Raw genomic sequence first — 19,425 nt, forward strand, 5'->3', positions numbered from 1 at the left:
TCCCTCAGGTGGGTTTCTCTGGGAAATTTGTTTTCCAAAAAGCACAGCACCGACAGAAGTTACAGAGTTAAGAATATTATATATATATATATATATATATACACACACACATATATAAATACAAAGACATATATAGATAAAATATACAAAGATGTTGTACAATGATTTGTACAATGATTTTGAAAAATGTTCATGAACAGGTAATTGACCTGCATCTGATTGTGGCAAGGTTAAAGAATTTAAAACAACAGTTTCCATTGTCAAAAAACAAAAAAGAAATCAAAACACCACAAAATTATGCTTTTAGGTGCAATAGAAAGAAAGAAAGAAAAAGATAAGTGATTTCTGGTGGTTTTAAGAATTACATTTTAAAGATATGTTAACCTTCACATGTACAGTGAGATTCTGAAATTATTACTGAAATAAAATGTAAAATACTCACCTGGTAAATGGATTCTGGCAGATGTTTACAGCTTAGTGATTGGAGCTGTGATAGCTGAATGCTATCAACTGAAGAACAGCCAGCTTTATATAGGGAAGTGTTACATAAGTACATGGCTAACTCCACCTTCAGATATTCTGTAGGTGTTACAAATTTAGCTTGAATTGAGATTGTCCAAATTTCCGCTTGCTTGAATAAAGTGAAAAAAAAATATTTTTGTCATGTAAATGAACAGCATTTTAAAAAATCACGCACAGGGAGGTGGGTTGGGTGAGTCGATTCTTAAGGTGTAACACTTGTATCCTTTGGTATCGACTAATGGGTGTTATCTTTGTATTAATGTTTAAGAAGACGGTTACAAAATTGCTAACTGCTAAATTATGTAAAAAGTGGCACACTAAGATAGACATTTTCACTTTTTATTGTCATACAGCAACAATTTAGATAATTTCGTCCACTCTCGTAGGTAAAATATGATGCTCTTTTATCTCTGCAGTTATTAAGCATGGGGGGTCTTAGTCTTTTTCTACTTACAGTCTGTGCTAAACTGCATTCTTGACACTTTATTTCAGCAGGTATGAAAAGTAATCCTGCAGCATATATTGCCACCCACACTTTTTAGTATAGCCATGTTTACTAAATATCTAAATATCTTCAGTGGAATTCAATCATTCAGCCTTTTTAATATCTAAAAAGAGCTTTACACACACATGATGGCACCGAGTTACATAATTCCCTTGGGGATTAATAAAGTATCCTGATTCTCAAATATATGCATACAAATGAATTTCTTCCATAATATTTTTTTAATTCTTACCTTGGTAGAATCTGAGTTTTGAGCAAGCAAGGTCTGGGTTCCTTTACAGCCACTTGCTTACACAGATGAAAAGATGATCTGAAGAGACACTAAAAGAAACCGAAACTTCAACGTACCAACTGATGAGTTGTTCTTTCCAATGTTTATACTTATCCATTGTCCTTAGAAGCTGCATCACATTCTTGTTGGTTTGCATACATTGGTACACTCGATCCTTTTCAGTTGGCCAAATAGATCCAGAGATATTGCCATAGCACTGGCTCTGCATACTGCCCTCTTCCACCTGGACAATAACACCACATGTGTGCGGATGCTGTTTATTGATTACAGCTCCACTTTCAACACTATAATTCCATCCAAGCTCATCATGAAGTTTTGGCATCTGCACAACATCATCTCCTTATGCAGCTGGATCTTGACTTCCTCACAGACAGACCACAGTGGTACAGATCGGCAGTGCCATGTCATCTACACTGACGAGGGATCTGTACTCAGTCCCATGCTGTACACCTTGTTCACCCATGACTCTGAGGCCACACACAGCTCCAACACTATAGTTAAATTTGCAGATGATACCACCGTCAAGTCTGCTTCCAAAGCAGAGGTGAGAGCCCTGATATCATGGTGTTGAGACAAAAACCTACTGTTCAGTGTCAGCAAGACCAAGAAGCTGAGAAAGAGAGAGCATATTTCTCCTGTTTTGGCTTCCCTTCATTGGCTTCCTGTTAAATCCAGAATTGAATTCAAAATCCTGCTCCTCACATACAAGGTCTTAAATAATCAGGCCCCATCTTATCTTAATGACCTTGTAGTACCATATTACCCTATTAGAGCACTTCGCTCCCGCTCTGCAGGCCTACTTGTTGTTCCTAGAGTATTTAAAAGTAGAATGGGAGGGAGAGCCTTCAGTTTTCAGGCCCCTCTTCTGTGGAACCATCTTCCAGTTTGGATTCGGGAGACAGACACTATCTCTACTTTTAAGATTAGGCTTAAAACTTTCATTTTTGCTAAAGCATATAGTTAGGGCTGGACCAGGTGACCCTGAATCCTCCCTTAGTTATGCTGCAATAGATGTAGGCTGCCGGGGGATTCCCATGATGCATTGAGTTTTTCCTTTCCAGTCACCTTTCTCGCTCTCTATGTATTAACAGACCTCTCTGCATTGAATCATATCTGTTATTAACCTCTGTCTCTCTTCCACAGCATGTCTTTTATCCTGTCTTCCTTCTCTCACCCCAACCGGTCGCAGCAGATGGCCCCGCCCCTCCCTGAGCCTGGTTCTGCTGGAGGTTTCTTCCTGTTAAAAGGGAGTTTTTCCTTCCCACTGTCGCCAAAGTGCTTGCTCATAGGGGGTCACATGATTGTTGGGTTTTTCTCTGTATCTATGAAGTGCCTTGAGGCGACCTTTGTTGTGATTTGGCGCTATATAAATAAAATTGAATTGAATTGAATTGAATTGTCACGGCTGCCGGGACAGGAGACTGCAGGGCGGAGAGCACACCCCGATTTACATCAAGGAGACAGAGGAGAAGGGAGTCAGATACTTCAGGTTCCTGGGGATTAACATCAGTAATGATTCGACTTGGTCACATCGAGTGGATATGATCACAAAAGCAGTGAAACAGTGGCTCTTTCAGTGGCGGTTGATGGCGTTTGACGTGGACTCCAGAATACTTATCAATATCTATCAATGCACCATTGAGACTATTCTGTCTGGCTGTATCTGGTATGGAGGTTGTAATGTTCTGGTCCCCAAAGCTCTAAGGAGGGGGGTCAGAGAAGCACAACAATCACCAGGTCTGAACTGGCAGCCTTCCAAGACGTCTACAGACAGCACTGTAGGAGGAAGGCCCAGAGGATCCTCTCTGATCCTGGCCAGACATCCTTCATGCTCCAGCTGTCATACAGAAGGTACAGGAGCATCTGGACCTGCACCAGCAGATTCAGGGAAAGTTTTACAAGCCATCAGGCTGCTGAACTGCTAAAATGTTGGACATTGGACAACACTGAGGGGGCTAACGTCACTAACTTTCACATTGGTACTTCTTAAAAGTACCACCACAACACATTACATTACAAATTACTTTTTTTTTCTCGTTTGGCTCTTGGCGAAGGCGGTCGCACATTTCTCCTCTCCTCCTCTCCCTTATCTTCCCTGCTTAGCCTCTTGTGTCCTTGTCTAGTCTCGTGTTTTTTGTATTACTTTTCCCTGGAACACTCTCTCACAGTCTGTTCTCTAAAACCTAAAAGAGAATTATGGATTTGATCAACTGGTCTCTGAATGCAATTGACACCCTTTTCTCAACGAGACGTCTGGGCTCGGGTGAGCCTGAGTGCCCTGCAGGTTCTTTCCCTGCCGGCTACACGATGGACGGGTGGCAGAAATGGAGAATCGTGTGCCTGGCGGGACTGTCGATCGAAGGCGCTGAAGATATCTACCTTTTCGGAATCATGATAACAGGGTTCTTGCTGATCAGAGCTGGCTTGGCCCTGGCTTATCGAAGAATTAAGAAAGCGGAACCGGCTGTTCAAACCCCCACAACGCTGCCCGCTGGGATTGAAACGATGGGACGAGGTGTGACTTCTCAGAATGGGCTCACTGAGTGCAGCATGGATAAGATCTTGGAGAAGCTTACGGCTGCCGTGAACACTCCGAATAAGACCTCTGAGCGCAAACTGGATCACATCCTGGAGCAGCTCACTGCGGTCATGAGTTCTCAGAATCTGCTCTTTGACCACAAGAATGACAACATCACAGAGCGCAAGTTTGATAACATCATGGAGAAGCTCGCGGCTCTTCAACGGGAGATTGAGAGACCAGTGTTGGAGTGTTAAGAACAGCTTTGAAATTCTCATGAGTTGTTCGCACTAAAGAAAACCACCATCATAATGCGGCTATCCCTTCGGCGCCAGCTGTAGGCTCAAGGCTGGAGCTGAACAAATACTCCCTGATAACGACTGTGTTTAGACTGTTCTTCCCACTCCATGCAGGCCACCTGGGTTGGCTGGAAGACTGTTTACTTAGCCTGGCAGGGCGAAGGACACGGTCTCAGCTGAACTATGGACACACACACACATACACACTGATAAGCACTCACCCCCCCACCCCTCCCCTTCCAAACGCCTTCGATGCTTGTTCCCTCCTGGAGAACACGGTGGGTCTGGGCCCGCATTGGAGAGACGGCGCAGTGGCAGGATGGTTGCTGTGTTTGCTTAGGATTACTCCTCACCCCCTACCCAACCCTGTTGGTTGTCACGCGCTCCATAATGTTGTGTTGTGGACATTTATGTGCTTTCTGTGCAGAGGAGATTTTTTGTTTCCTGTTCTCATGCTGTCCTCCCATAGGAGCCCAGCATGAGTAGAGGTCTCTTTTTTCCTCTTGTACTTTCCCATTGTAGTGTACATTTCAGTGGTTTTCTGTAATGTTACCGATCTCTGACCTGTATCCCCATGTGATGTCTGTGTTGTGTGTGTAAGGTCGGGGGGCGGGTCCATTCCACTGTAGGGCAACCTGCATGTGGCGAATAAAGCTGTTGACTGATAAAAAATATTGTGGTTTCATTCAATTTTTAGGTTCATTCACAGACATAATGACATCTTTCATTAATTCAATTCAATTCAATTCAATTTTATTTATATAGCGCCAAATCACAACAAATGTCGCCTCAAGGCGCTTCATAGATACAGAGAAAAGCCCAACAATCATATGACCCCCTATGAGCAAGCACTTTGGCGACAGTGGGAAGGAAAAACTCCCTTTTAACAGGAAGAAACCTCCGGCAGAACCAGGCTCAGGGAGGGGCGGCCATCTGCTGCGACCGGTTGAGGTGAGAGAAGGAAGACAGGATAAAAGACATGCTGTGGAAGAGAGACAGAGATTAATAACAGATATGATTCAATACAGAGAGGTCTATTAACACATAGTGAGTGAGAAAGGTGACTGGAAAGGAAAAACTCAATGCATCATGGGAATCCCCCGGCAGCCTACATCTATTGCAGCATAACTAAGGGAGGATTCAGGGTCACCTGGTCCAGCCCTAACTATATGCTTTAGCAAAAAGGAAAGTTTTAAGCCTAATCTTAAAAGTAGAGATAGTGTCTGTCTCCCGAATCCAAACTGGAAGCTGGTTCCACAGAAGAGGGGCCTGAAAACTGAAGGCTCTCCCTCCCATTCTACTTTTAAATACTCTAGGAACAACAAGTAGGCCTGCAGAGTGGGAGCGAAGTGCTCTAATAGGGTAATATGGTACTACAAGGTCATTAAGATAGGATGGGGCCTGATTATTTAAGACCTTGTATGTGAGGAGCAGGATTTTGAATTCAATTCTGGATTTAACAGGAAGCCAATGAAGGGAAGCCAAAACAGGAGAAATATGCTCTCTCTTTCTAGTCCCTGTCAGTACTCTTGCTGCAGCATTTTGGATTAACTGAAGGCTTTTCAGTGAGTTTTTTGGACATCCTGATAATAATGAATTGCAGTAGTCCAGCCTGGAAGTAATAAATGCATGAACTAGTTTTTCAGCGTCACTCTGAGACAGGATATTTCTAATTTTAGAGATGTTGCGCAAATGGAAGAACGCAGTCTTACATATTTGTTTAATATGTGCGTTGAAGGACATATCCTGGTCAAAAATGACTCCAAGGTTCCTCACAGTGTTACTGGAGGCCAAGGTAATGCCATCCAGAGTAAGAATCTGGTTAGATACCATATTTCTAAGCTTTTCAGCGCCGAGAACAATGACCTCAGTTTTATCTGAGTTAAGAAGCAGAAAGTTAGTGGCCATCCAAGTCTTTATGTCTTTAAGACATTCCTGCAGTTTAACTAATTGGTGTGTGTTATCTGGCTTCATGGACAGATAGAGCTGGGTGTCATCTGCATAGCAGTGGAAATGTATGCTATGTCTTCTAATGATGCTGCCTAGGGGAAGCATGTATAATGTAAACAGAATTGGTCCTAGCACTGAACCCTGTGGAACTCCATAATGAACCTCAGTGTGTGAAGAGGACTCTCCATTTACATGCACAAATTGGAGTCTATTAGATAGATATGATACAAACCACTGCAGTGCAATACCTGTAATACCTACAGCGTGTTCTAATCGCTCTAATAGGATATTATGGTCAACAGTATCGAATGCTGCACTAAGGTCAAGAAGGACAAGCACAGAGATGAGTCCACTGTCAGAGGCCATAAGAAGATCATTTGTAACCTTCACTAAAGCTGTTTCTGTGCTGTGATAAACTCTGAAACCTGACTGAAACTCTTCAAATAAACCATTCCTCTGCAGATGATCTGTTAGCTGTTTGACAACTACTCTTTCAAGGATTTTTGATATGAAAGGAAGGTTGGAGATTGGCCTATAATTAGCTAAGACTGCTGGGTCTAGAGATGGCTTTTTGAGTAAAGGTTTAACTGCAGCCACCTTGAAGGCCTGTGGTACATAGCCGATTATTAGAGATAGGTTGATCATATATAAGATCGAAGAATTAATCAATGGCAGGACTTCTTTGAGCAGTTTTGTAGGAATGGGGTCTAAAAGACACGTTGATGGTTTGGAGGAAGTAATTATTGAAGTTAACTCAGAAAGATCGATTGGAGAAAAAGAGTCTAACTTAACATCAATGGAACTAAGAGTAGCTATAGATAATATTACATCTGTGGGATGATTATTGGTAATTTTTTCTCTAATGATAAAAATTTTATTTGTGAAGAAGTTCATGAAGTCATCACTAGTTAACGTTAAAGGGATGGTTGGCTCAAAAGAGCTCCGACTTTTTGTCAGCCTGGCTACAGTGCTGAAGAGAAACTTGGGGTTGTTCTTATTTTGTTCAATCAGTGATGAGTAGTAAGCTGTTCTGGCTTTGCGGAGGGCTTTCTTATAAAGCAACAAACTATTTCTCCAGGCTAAATGATGATCCTCTAAATTTGTGACACGCCATTTCCTCTCCAGATTACGAGTCATCTGCTTTAGGGTACGTGTTTGAGAATTATACCACGGGGTCAGGTACTTCTGATTAGAGACCTTAGTTTTCACTGGAGCTACAGTATCCAGAGTCGTACGTAGTGAGGAGGTGAAATTATTAACAAGATAATCGACCTCTGTTGGGGTAGCGTTCAGATAGCTGCTCTGCTCTGTGTTGGTACAGGGCATTGACGATGATAACAGTGGCTGGATTATATTCTTAAACTTAATTACAGTGCTTTCAGAAAGACATCTACTTTGATAAAGTCCACTCTCCACTGCTGCGTAATCAATTATTGTAAATGTAAATGTTATCAAGAAATGATCAGACAGGAGAGGGTTTTCAGGAAACACTGTTAAATGTTCAGTTTCTATGCCATATGTTAAAACAAGATCTAGAGTGTGATTAAAGTGGTGGGTGGGTTCTTTTACATTTTGAGAGAAACCAATTGAGTCTAACAACAGATTAAATGCCATGTTGAGGCTGTCATTTTTAGCATCAACATGGATGTTAAAATCACCCACAATAATTATTTTATCTGAGCTCAGAACTAAATTAGATATAAAGTCTGAGAAATCAGACAGAAACTCTGTGTAAGGCCCAGGTGGACGATAGATGATAACAAGTAAGGCTGGTTTCTGAGTTTCACAGCTGGGGTGGACAATGTTAAGCATCAGGCTTTCAAATGAATTAAAAGTCTGTCTTGGTCTTTCATTAATTAATAGACTGGTGTGAAAAATTGTTGCCACACCGCCCCCTCGACCTGTGCTTAGCATGATATACCACCTTCCCCGAGGAACAGAATTATGCTAAAACAGGTCTACATGTCTTAATCAAAAGGACTCATTCCTACTTAAAGTCAGACTTTATGTTCATTTGATCACCAAAGAACTTGGTTACATCATTAGCAAAAGCCTCAATTTAATTCTTTCACCTCTGCAGTGGAGTTTAGTCTGAGGACACTCAACAAAAAGGTGCTATTGTAATAGGGGGCCATTTCTTACTCCTCAGGTTCTTGATCCTCAAGTTCTCTTGAGTGAACTTGAGGATCAAGTTGGACGTGTCTGTCAATGGTTGGCATCTCAACAACAGTTCCTACAAACTGTTGTTCAACACAAACCGCTGCAGGGCTGATGCGTGATTGTGTCAAGAATGCAGTTTGGCACAGCCTGTAATAATAATGAGTTAACGCACATTTTCACAATCACGCTTCAGCCCTGCAGCGGTTAGTGTTGAACAACAGTTTGTAGGAACTGTTGTTGAGATGCCAACCATTGACAGACACGTCCAACTTGATCCTCAAGTTCACTCTTGAGTGAGGAGTAATCCTAAGCAAATACAGCAGCCATCCTGCCACTGCGCCGTCTCTCCAATGCGGGCCCAGACCCGCCGTGTTCTCCAGGAGGGAACAAGCATCGAAGGCGTTTGGAAGGGGAGGGGTGGGGGATGAGTGAGTGCTTATCAGTGTATGTGTGTGTGTGTCCAGAGTTCAGCTGAGACCGTGTCCTTCGCCCTGCCAGGCTAAGTAAACAGTCTTCCAGCCAACCCAGGTGACCTGCATGGAGTGGGAAGAACAGTCTAAACACAGTCGTTATCAGGGAGTATTTGTTCAGCTCCAGCCTTGAGCCCACAGCTGGCGCCGAAGGGATAGCCGCATTATGATGGTGGTTTTCTTTAGTGCGAACAACTCATGAGAATTTCAAAGCTGTTCTTAACACTCCAACACTGGTCTCTCAATCTCCCGTTGAAGAGCCGCGAGCTTCTCCATGATGTTATCAAACTTGCGCTCTGTGATGTTGTCATTCTTGTGCTCAAAGAGCAGATTCTGAGAACTCATGAACGCAGTGAGCTGCTCCAGGATGTGATCCAGTTTGCGCTCAGAGGTCTTATTCTGAGTGTTCACGGCAGCCGTAAGCTTCTCCAAGATCTTATCCATGCTGCACTCAGTGAGCCCATTCTGAGAAGTCACGCCTCGTCCCATCGTTTCAATCCCAGCGGGCAGCCTTGTGGGGGTTTGAACAGCCGGTTCCGCTTTCTTAATTCTTCGATAAGCCAGGGCCAAGCCAGCTCTGATCAGCAAGAACCCTGTTATCATGGTTCCGAATAGGTAGATATCTTCAGCGCCTTCGATCGACAGTCCCGCCAGGCACACGATTCTCCATTTCTGCCACCCGTCCATCGTGTAGCCGGCAGGGAAAGAACCTGCAGGGCACTCAGGCTCACCCGAGCCCAGACGTCTCGTTGAGAAAAGGGAAAAATCTTTTCATTCTATTCCATTTTTTTTCATTCAAATTTTGTTGTTTTCATTCTTATGCCAGTGTTTTCATTCTAATTCTTTTCTCTTCATTCAAATTCTGTTGTTTTCATTCAAATTATTTTGTTTTCACTCTAGTTCTGTTGTTTTTATTCTAATTCTGTTGTTTTCTGAATTCTCTTCAGAAATTCTCTTCTTGTCATTCAAATTCTGTTGTTTTCGTTCAAATTCTGGTGTTTTCATTCTAATTCTGTTGTTTTCATTCAAATTCCGTTGTTCTCATTCTATTCCAGTTCTTTTCATTCTATTCCAGTTCTTTTCATTCTATTCCAGTTCTTTTCATTGAAATGTTGTTGTTTTCTTTTTAATTCCAGTGCTTTCATTCAAATTCCATTCTTGTCATTCTAATTCTGTTGTTTTCGTTCAAAAGCCATTGTTGTCATTCTAATTCTGTTTTTCTCATTCAAATTCTGTTCTTTTTATTCTAATCCTGTTTTTTCATTCAAATTCTATTGTTCTTCTTCAAATTCCTGTGTTTTCATTCAAATTCCGTTCTTGTCATTCTAATTCTGTTGTCTCATTCAAATTTTGTTATTTTCATTCTAATTCAAGGGTGTAGATTTGGTTGTGGCATTGGTGGGGACGGATGATTCAACCACCGAACCCTGCCCTGTTTCTTTTTTTCCCTTTTTGTCTTTGCTTCTTGATAAAAAAAAAAAAAAAGGAGAATTATACTTGCCTACATATGTTATTCTACATGCTTTTATAGCATTTAAAATTACAATTCATAGTTTTATATGTGAATTATATAATGTTAAATTACTATTAAACAACTGACTGACTACGTATTTTAGGCTTTAGTTTACTTCAGCCATATTCCATACAAATCAGGTATCATACAAACATAAAAATAGCTTCAAATACAGTCAGGACAATAAAAGAATATGACTTTAAGGACTTAACAACATTACTTCAGTTATAGTACACCAACATCTCTGATACATTAGCACTAAGGGAACGCTGAATGACCTAGTGGTTTTTGTCCATAAAACTACTCATCTAAGATTAAATAAATAAATAAATAAATAAATAAATAAATAAATAAATAATAAAAGATCTCTCAGCAAAATTAGCAACATTTTAGGCACTATTGCCCTGATCAAGTCAGTGAGCTGGGATCTTTTATTCTCAACATGAACTACTGTTACAGTAACAGACATGGACCCACACAACAACTCAATGTCCACTATGTGAAGCAGCCAAACACATGCCTTCTCCTCTCGTTAACCGAGATAAACTGCTGGCACATTTGTTTTACATCTATACTGTCCAGTCTCTGCTGGTGGACATACAGCAGCATTGTTTAATCTCATTTGAGTCATTGTTAACCTTACCCATCTTTTTGATCTTCTGAGAGCACTGAAGTTTCTTTCAGCCTCAGTACATGCGTTTTATCCTCAGATTAAAAGTATTACTCTGTGCTTGCTTTGCCTCACCTTTGGCCCTGGCTCTTCCCCTCTGACTGCACTAGGACATATTGCTACCTGATAAAATAACACATTGATTCGTGCCATATAAAAAGTGAGACGTGTCAATTCAGATTCTTTGTCAAATATACACTAATGAATATATTTACATCAGCAGCCTAACAGTTGTCATGATAATAAATACTAGTTAATCTATAGCACCAAATCATCAGTCAGTCACCTGTGACCTCGCCTCTTCACCTCTGTCCGAGCTACAACATGGCAGAGCTGCCTCTGTCACCTGATGAATAACAGTGAGACATTCCAAATACATGCAGTCACACATGTGCATCAAATACAGTCATGAACCAACAAGTCATCATCCAATTCCACCTGTGATGTTGTGTCACCATTACTCTCTGAGCTTTGTGTTGGTTCTTCTGTCACCTGACAAATAGGACATACATGACAATAAGAATAAAATGTGGAGCTGCTTCAGTGTTTCTGTCACTTTGTGCAGATTTTGACTCATCAGTAATGTTTGTAGGGTGAGTGCATTTTTAAAACAATTTGTGCAAACTGCACTAAAAGGTGGATATTTGCAAAATCATGAAAATTAACCCTATGAATATGTCAGTGCCATTAGGATGAAATTATTGTGTCACCAACATTTTAACGTTAGACATATAATTTTAACAGCCTCTGTAAACTAATACCCTGGCTTACTCGAGGCTGCCGTTTTCTCTGACAGTTTCAATCAAAATTAGAAATGCTGCTCTGAGACTGAGATAACTAATAGTGCTGCATGTTGTGCAGTTAGTTTCCAAAATACTTTTTTATATCCAGGCTCTTCCTTTTTGCTGCCGTCCTCCTCTCCTCCTCACAGCGCAGGCTTGCCGCTGCTAAAACTAAACAGAGCTCCCTGAAAGGCACAGCCAATCACATTGGCCATATTTGTCACATGACGTAGGACTCCAGTAGAGAATGTAATTTAACTCTTTCTGCACCGCTGGGTGAATGAGACGCTGACAGATCGCGGAATAAGAAAATTCTCTTCTTGTCATTCAAATTCTGTTGTTTTTGTTCAAATTCTGTTGTTTTCATTCAAATTATGTTCTTTTCACTGTATTTCGGTTGTTTTCATTCTAATTCTGTTGTTTTCGTTCAAAATCCGTTGTTTTCCCTCTAATCCAGTTGTATTCATTCAAATTTTGATGTTTTCATTCAAATTTTGTTGTTTTCTTTCAGCTTCTGGTGTTTTAATCCAAATTCCGTTCTTGTTATTCTAATCCTGTTTTTTCATTCAAATTTTGTTGTTTTCATTCCAATTCTGTTGTTTTCATTCTAAATATGTTGTTTATATTCAAATTCCTGTGTTGTCATTCAAATTCCTGTTTTTTTTTTTCATTCTAATTCTTTTTTTTTCATTCTAATTCTGTTGTTATCTTTCAACTTCCGGTGTTTTCATTCAAATTCTCTTCTTGTCATTCAAATTCTGTTGTTTTCATTCAAATTATGTTCTTTTCACTGTATTTCGGTTGTTTTCATTTTAATTCTGTTGTTTTCGTTCAAAATCCGTTGTTTTCCCTCTAATCCAGTTGTATTCATTCAAATTTTGATGTTTTCATTCAAATTTTGTTGTTTTCTTTCAGCTTCTGGTGTTTTAATCCAAATTCCGTTCTTGTTATTCTAATCCTGTTTTTTCATTCAAATTTTGTTGTTTTCATTCCAATTCTGTTGTTTTCATTCTAAATATGTTGTTTATATTCAAATTCCTGTGTTGTCATTCAAATTCCTGTTTTTTTTTTTTCATTCTAATTCTTTTGTTTTCATTCTAATTCTGTTGTTATCTTTCAACTTCCGGTGTTTTCATTCAAATTCTCTTCTTGTCATTCAAATTCTGTTGTTTTCATTCAAATTATGTTCTTTTCACTGTATTTCGGTTGTTTTCATTTTAATTCTGTTATTTTCGTTCAAAATCCGTTGTTTTCATTCTATTCCAGTTCTTTTCATTCAAATTCTGGTGTTTTCATTCTAATTCTGTTCTCTTCATTCTTGCTTAGTTGAAGCAGCCACCATCTCTTTGGGTTGGCCTGTCTAAGTTATCATTAAAGCAGCGTTGCTGTCTCTTTCTGTTGTTACTGCTTATATGATTATTAGGTTAATTAATTATAATAAAGATTTATTTTGTGTTAAACCCCTCTGCCTGGCGTCCTTTTCATTTCAACCCGGATCCAACTGTTATTGTCCCCCACCCTCTTCGCCTAGCTTTCATGTGGGGACGTAACACAGTAATATCCAGTGAGGTTGGAGTGATTTATGTTTGTATACACGTGAATTTTGTAGTATTTTTGCAATATTTCAGAGAAGTAGAATTAAACAAATGATGAGATGATTTTATTTACCTGCAAATATTGTCCTACAACAAAATGCATGTAGTCTTTGACCCAATGATTCCTATTTTACACCATTCCCTCTGTGGTTTTGGTCTTTCTGGCTAAAACTGGAACTAGTTTTACTTGTCATCAAACTTAATTACCCTTAAATTTAGGATCATTCTCTGCTTTAAATTGGAGCATTACATATACAAATATTAACAAAGTTAAACCGAACACTTTGGCAGGGTAAATGGAAACATTGTCAATGAAAAATTTAAATAAAATAAAAATTAAATGTAATGGGCCGGCTTTAGGACCCACGGGACCCAAGGGAGGGTATAAAAAAGGAAGTAGCTGCAGGTGTTCTTTTCTCTCATTTGCACTGATGAGCGGCTGTGAACAATGGTTGTGTGAGTAGGTGAAGAGCCTGAGAAGTTTTAATTGTCTTCTACACCAGCGGTTGTTTTAAACCTCTACAGCAGAGGTTCGAGTAGTGTTTTAGAAGACAAGCCAGGTGTGCAGCAAACGCAGTTGTCCGCTGGAGGACAGGCTGCACATGTGAATTTGTCTCAGTTTTTTCCTCCTTTTCGTTGCGTTTTTCTCTCAAGTTGGTTTTAGAGAAGGGTCACCTTTTAAAACTGTGTTGTTGTTGTTGTTTTTTTAATGCGGGGTTTGTTTTTATTTCTACTGGGCTGGTGCAATATTAGTCGGGCAATGTGCAATCCCTGAGCTGGGCTCTTACCTTAGGGCAGGGGTGGGCAATTCCAGGCCCCGAGGGCCGGTGTCCTGCAGGTTTTAGATCTCACCTTGGGTCAACACACCTGAATCACATGATTAGTTCGTTACAGGCCTCTGGAGAACTGCAGGAGCTAATTTAGCCATTTAAATCAGCTTTGTTGGTTCAAGGACACATCTAAAACCTGCAGGGACACCGGCCCTCGAGGCCTGGAGTTGCCCACCCCTGCCTTAGGGGAATTAGGTCTTTTAGAGGTGCACCGTGTGGATTTGCAGTGAATACGTTTTATTAAGAGTGATTTTAGTGCCACCAATTATTTCCTGAACTAAAACACTTAGTGCATGCGATAAGTGTTCTGTTGGGCTCAAATTTATTTGGGGTGGATTTTTTTTTTTTTTTTTAAAAAAAAGCAACGAGCATCTGGGACCACCGGGGTAGAGCAAGCTCTCAGGTGATAGTTGCATTGCTGGCAGGTTGTGTAACCACCCTCAGTCTCTATGTCCGGTGCTATATGAGTAAAACTCTCTGGACTTGAGATGGGTAGAGTTCAGGCGTGGTTTATTCCCCTTTTGTGGGTTTCTGCAATAACAAGGGACATGAATAACCATGGGTTTCCAGCAACAGGATTCTGCCCAAACAAAGCAAAAGCTTCATTGCTACTAACAGATAAACAAATGATCGTATGGTGGAACTCTGAGTTTTCTTAAAATAAATAAAAAACAAATATTGATTGAAAAATAAAATGGCAACAAAACCTATCATGGAAAATGAAATAAAAATATTACTACATTGTGGTTTAGGTAAAAAAAAAAAAAAAAAGAAGAAGAAATTAATTCACTTAAATGCACATTCATGTGAATAAAAATAAACTTCCAGACCAAAGCCAAAATTTCCTTTCATGTACAATAGTAAATGGAACAATGCTGCCATCTACTGGGCAAAACTTAATAAGCAGTATTTCTTAAACAGAATTAGCCTGCAGCTCAACCAAATACATGTTTCAAAATACACATACCTACAATAACATGGGACATGAATAACCATGGGTTTCCAGCAACAGGATCCCGCCGAAACTATCAAGATAAGTTTCAAATTATTAGACACGACAGTCTCCTCTAGCTGTTAGCCGCTAGCTCAGCGTGTCCATTTTTCCTACCGTCTAACCCATTAATTGTAAAACAAGATCATAAGACTGAAATCTACTCAGATGCTACTGTATGGGCAGTTCATGCTGTTAATGCACTGTCATGTTAACTTCAATGAGGATTTTCAAATATGTTTTAAACTCATGTTCAGTCAGGGAGGACTGAGGAAGAACTTACCACAGCAAAAGCTTCATTGCTACTAATGGATAAGCTTAGGGAAAACCCGTTTACCAGTAGCAGACTTCCGCTGCGGATTTTCAAAATAAAGTTTCAAAATAAACCCATGGTTGAGATCCCAAGTTTAACAGGAATTTAACAACAACAAAACCATATTCAATCTTTTACATCGTTACAGTTGCACCAATAAAACTATATTGTGGTCGTTAGTGACCTTTTCTAGTTTGATGTTTTAGGTAGTGATGGCCAAATGAAGCTTTCTGAAGCACTGAAGCTTGTATTGAAAAACGGTTCATTACTCGAAGCTTTTCAACACAGTCCTCTCTGGTGACATCTGGTGGCCAAAAATATGAAGAGCAGCTTGAATCCACAAAATAAAACCAACTGCTTCATTCTGATTGCCCACTCTACTGAATGGAGTTCTGTCTGATATTGGGCCGCCGCTGTGTTGCTTTAAACATGTATTTTTGGGGGTGAAAAAAAAAGTTGTTTATTTCTTTAATACATAATTTTGACCAGTAAACTTTCCTTGTTTAAACATGCACCATGGCTTGGTCTTTCTTTGCTTGTGACTTCTTGATGTTGGTAAAAACAATAATTGAAAAATACCACATTACATATAATATACATATAATAATGTATGACACATTATGGGGTATGTTTCTGCTGTGAGGTCCCGCCTCCATGTACTTATGCAATTAATCGCCGGACGGGTGTATTTATAAATAATATTATATTAGGGACCTCAACATCAAAGTTTACCGGAAGCCCACACACACGGACCAGTACCTCCTGTTTGACTCCCATCACCCTCTGGAACACAAACTTGGAGTAATTAGGACCCTACACCACCAGGCAGAACATGTTCCCTCTAAGCCTGAAGGGAAAAAGAAGGAACACACACATGTAAAGGAAGCACTCAAAACGTGCGGCTATCCTAAATGGGCGTTCATAAAGTCAGCAAAGAGGCACAGAAAAGAAGATCAGACACCAGCGAGGGAGGATAAGAAGGACAGACGCAACAACATTGTCATCCCCTATGTAGCCGGTGTATCAGAGAAACTCAGGAGGGTTTTCTCCAAGCATGACATCCCGGTGCATTTCAGACCCAGCAACACACTCAGACAAAAACTGGTTCACCCGAAAGACAAAACTCCAAAACACAGACTTAACAATGTGGTGTATGCCGTACAGTGCAGCGAGGAATGCCCAGACCTCTACATTGGAGAGACCAAATAGCCACTTCACAAGCGCATGGCACAACACAGAAGAGCCACCTCCACAGGACAAGACTCAGCTGTCCATGTCTGTGAAGGTTCTCAGTCATCCAGGTCATCGTAGTCAAAGGAGCTTGCAAAGAAAAGCGTCTGGACTTCTTTAAGTTACTTGAAGACGTTTCACCTCTCATCCGAGAGGCTTCTTCAGTTCTAAGGTCAAATGGTGGAGAGTCCCAGATATAAACCTGGTGGGAGTGTCCCCCCACAGAGGGACAAAAGGACCCCCTGATGATCCTCTAATCGCCTGAGCCAAGGTGTGGAACTGGGTGTGGGTCCCAATCAGCCAGAGTTTCGGGTGAGTTCATTGTGAAACCTGGCCCCAGCTGTCCATCTGCATCTTAAGGATAAAGGACACTCTTTCGAGGATGCCAATGTTCACATTTTGGACAGAGAGGACAGATGGTTTGAAAGGAGTGAAAGAAGCCATCTATGTCCACTGTGAGCGACCATCTTTGAACAGAGGCGGTGGTTTACGACACCAACTCTCTGCCATCTATAATCCAGTTTTGAGATCCCTTCCCAGACGCCTTAACGCCCACTCACATCCTGGGCCATCTGACCTCAGGAATTCGCATGATAAGGTGGGGCCAGGTTTCACAATAAACTCACCCGAAACTCTGGCTGATTGGGACCCACACCCAGTTCCACACCTTGGCTCAGGTGATTAGAGGATCATCAGGGGGTCCTTTTGTCCCTCTGTGGGGGGATACTCCCACTAGGTTTATATCTGGGACTCTCCACCATTTGACCTTATAACTGAAGAAGCTTCTCGGATGAGAGGTGAAACGTCTTCAAGTAACTTAAAGAAGTCCAGACGCTTTTCTTTGCAAGCTCCTTTGACTACAATGACCTGGATGACTGAGAACCTTCACAGACATTATATTAGGGACATTTTCCTATACATATTTTTGACCTGGGGGTAGAATTGATTGTGAACTGGGAAAGGAAAATGCTTATGAACTTGTAAATTAAAAACATGATGCATTTAAGGTAACCCTTTTTCATTTTTATTTAAGAAGAGAATTTGTTTCACTGTGCGGTGACCAAACCTGTTCCTTTTCGTGGAGATAATTTCTCCTGAAAATCCCTTCACATGGAACAGAGGAGGCTGGAGTGCAGAGAAACTGGTAGAAATGCAGTTATACATTCTACCTGGGCCCCACTAACTATCAGCTAAAGAGAATAAATAAATTAAATTGCTGCACATTTTGCAGACTAACATTTTAAGATTAATTAAAAAAAATAAGATATATTTTTATATATTACATTAAATGTAAAGAGTTAAATGGAAGTTTTTCTAAAGTTATTTAATGATATTTATATTATGAAAATCAGATTTTTGACATTTTAAGTTTTTCCCATTGTCAGATAAAATAAACACGCACAAAACAAAAGCAAACAGCCAGAACACAAAGAAGGAAAACCCACCCGATTGACCAAAATCAACTCAAAATACTCCCACACAACAGAACCTCCTCTATTCCTCGCTGGCTCCAAATCTTTCAGTAGAAATATCAGTGGTTCGCCATCTGTCACCATCAAAGCGCTCCACAAATCCCGCGAATGATTCACTTCCTTATAAACCAGGGAATCACACACCGAAAAAGTTAGGCTCTAAATGAAGCTTCGGACGTCACTGATCACGTGACTCTGGCCAAACGAATCAAGCTTCGACACAGTGCTTCTGAAGCAGTGTGTTGATTTTTTTTGACACACGCACCGGGGCGTCAGCTTCAAGCGAGCCATCACTAGTTTTAGGCCTATTGCAAACCCTTTGTGTTTTGTTGTTGTTGTTTTTTATTTAAATAATACATTTTAACGTATTTGACTGATATTGACCCTCTTGTCCCGTTTATTCTGGGCTTGTTCCTGTAAGAGCTTTGGGCCTGAAAGTTTGCACGAGTAGTACAGAGGCCCTTAGCGGTTACTCCTTGGCTTTTACTCGCTACATAAAAACTATTTCACCTTCCAGATACTGCATTATATGACATCTTCAGCTGGTGAACTTTCCTCTCATGGATATTTTGTATAATTCATTTGCATATCTCATATAGAGATGACTTGCACTGATTTCTGTTCAGATAAATATTCCAATTTAAAACTGATCAGATGAGCAGGTGCTGTTTAGTCACCTGGCCACTATTTCAACTCACTGCAGCCAATCTGACGTTTCACAGAATTTCCTTCACTGACCATCTTCAACCTTCAATCTCTACAATTGCAATGTTGCTGTTAATGAGAGCAGCTTGCTGTGATCTTTAAAGATCATTCTCATGATGTTGCTTTGGAAATGTTTCTTAAGAATTTGTTGAGTTTAAGTAATACAACAGTAATTATAATAATGACAGAACATGGCAGATTTCAGTGAATGTGGAAAAATATCACAATCACAGCAGTTATAGCAGCATCCTTTAGATCCTTTAGCAGCACTTGTGAAACCACACACACTTCTTTTAAAATCTGTTACAGAGAGAGAAGCTGTATGCTCATTATTATCTGGAAGATGTAATGATGTGATGATAATATATGTTAATGCTCTGTTGACACAGTCTTAGAGGTGATGATTACATTTTGTCTTAGTGCTGAGGTCATAGCGATGGAGTTGATCTGGACTGCATTATTCTGCCCCATCTTTGGAAACCAGTAGAGAAAAAAATACAAAAATCTTTCAAAGTCTTTCAATATAGCAAAGAAACAACATGAACTATTATGTCAGTAACACGTAGAATTTCTGCTATTTATTCAAAGAAAAAACAGGAAACCATAAG

This window comes from Neolamprologus brichardi, chromosome 23 (genome assembly GCF_056152115.1).
Source record: "Neolamprologus brichardi isolate AB-2024 chromosome 23, ASM5615211v1, whole genome shotgun sequence".
Taxonomy (NCBI): Eukaryota; Metazoa; Chordata; class Actinopteri; order Cichliformes; family Cichlidae; genus Neolamprologus; species Neolamprologus brichardi.